Below are 1,939 nucleotides of genomic sequence, written 5' to 3'. Positions count from 1 at the left end.
TCGACAGCCCCAAACCAACCCCTGAACTGAATTTCCAAATAAAATCACCACCCAAACTGAACTGGTTCAAATAGCGTAAGTAGGCAGGTGGCAACTGCTAACAATACCTTCTAACAATGCCTCCAGACTACAGCCTATTCCTTAAAGGGACTTTTAAAAAGCTTTATAAACATTATTTACAAATGATTTGGATGAAGAACTAGAGGGAATGCTTATGAAATTTGCAGAAGATACTAAATTGGGAGGGATAGAAAATACAGTAGAAGACAGAAACAGGATATAGGCTGGAAAACTGGACAAAAACAAATTGAATGTTAATGGGAATAAAACCGGAAAAAAACAAAATGAATTTTAATGGGAATAAATGTGTAAATAAATTGTATGTATGTGTATAGTGTTCAGTTTTAGGCACCACAATTTAAGAAGAATATAAGCAAGGTGGAATATGTCCAGAGAAGAGCAACCAAGATGGTGAGGGATCAGAAAAACCAAGTCCTATGAGAAAAGGCTGAAGGAGCTGGGTATGTTTAGTCTGGAGAGAAGACGACTGAGAGGTGATATGATGACCATCTTTAAGTACTTGAAGGGCTGTCATATAGAGGATGATGCAGAGTTATTTTCTGTTGCCCCAGAAGGTTGGACCAGAACCAGTGGGTTGCAATTAAATCAGAATGGTTAGATGGCATGACTTGCTCACCGCAGCTGAATGTTTATAGTTTCCAAAACAAAAAAATAGCTCTGTTGGATGAATGAGGAGACGCTCTGACTGGGGGGACATGTAGACTTGCTTAGAGAGGGTGGAGTAAAAGGGGAGGAGCCTGGACTGGAAAGGAATGGCAGCATCATGACTCTTTCCACCCTGGAGGCCCACCTTCTTGGCTCTCTCATTGCATTGCTTCCTCATTTTCACTGTTGCTGGAGTTCTGGCGTTTCATCATATTAGGGAGCTCTGGAGGGCTGGAGAAGGGCTCAGTGTGGAGGAGTTCAAAGGTATAATCAATGATCTTGAAGATCAAGTCAACTGTACCTGGAGTTTGGGGTCGTGCTGTCTGACTCGTGAAGCCAGTCTCTGAGGGTTTTGCTGTCATCCAGAAACTGGTCATCCTTGGATAGCCTCTGGTTTTCTGAGGGTCTCTTTAGGATCCCCTCCACAATTCTTTTCAGCTCATACACTGTACTGGATTTCTTGGCACCTGTAAAAATGGTCATCTTGTGACATCGAATCATTAGAAAGACATCCATTTCTGCAGCTTCAGCCTCTACTGAGACCCCCCAGAAAGGAAAAAGTGGCCAACCCCCCAATATCCCAACATGCACTGCACCTCAGAACAGCCCAAACCAGTTTCACTGGAAGCGTACAGCAGTGCACACGTGCAAGAAGGAGTTTCCATTAGACGGCATGACTTGATAATCTTTTCACCCATTCATTGGACTGAGAATTTAACTTCATTACACCAGTTGAGGCTCTGCATACATTGCTGTGAATCTACATTGTAAATTTTTATCTGAGAGTTCACTACAATAACTCAGCATAAACACAAATCTGTTTACTGTGCAGAAATGCAATTGGTTTTCTGTCTGGGGGGTGGGAAGCAGAGAGTATGGTGGTGCTTTAGAAGTGAGCTTTCAAAATGTAAGAGGTGCTTTGGAATTGAAATGCCAACTTCTCAAAAAGAAAATCATGATTTGGAACCTCAGAGGAATTCTTCTGATAGACCCCTAAGGCTTTAAGCAACAACGAGATTTCCCCCCTGTAATGATTTCTTTACGTAACAGATGATGTGCTAGAAAGATAGCCAGAAGCAATGAATAAGAACCCCCGCACAAGCAATGATACAAATGTGCCTTGCCTATTTAAGGAGCAATTCACCAAAGTGTTAAGAAATTATATAGATGTACTTTATAGACATACAAACATATCTTTAGCTAGTCCAAAGCA

General features: G+C 41.6%; 1 pseudogene; it reads right to left on the bottom strand.

The window, feature by feature from the left end:
- Positions 1-884: 884 nt before the first annotated feature.
- LOC132569956 (elongin-B-like) lies at positions 885-1,315 on the bottom strand (annotated as a pseudogene).
- Between the last annotated feature and the right edge of the window lie 624 nt (positions 1,316-1,939).

This window comes from Heteronotia binoei, chromosome 4 (genome assembly GCF_032191835.1).
Source record: "Heteronotia binoei isolate CCM8104 ecotype False Entrance Well chromosome 4, APGP_CSIRO_Hbin_v1, whole genome shotgun sequence".
Classification (NCBI taxonomy): domain Eukaryota; kingdom Metazoa; phylum Chordata; class Lepidosauria; order Squamata; family Gekkonidae; genus Heteronotia; species Heteronotia binoei.
Note: the sequence above shows the minus strand (reverse complement) of the source record. Positions and strands in the feature narration are given on the sequence as shown.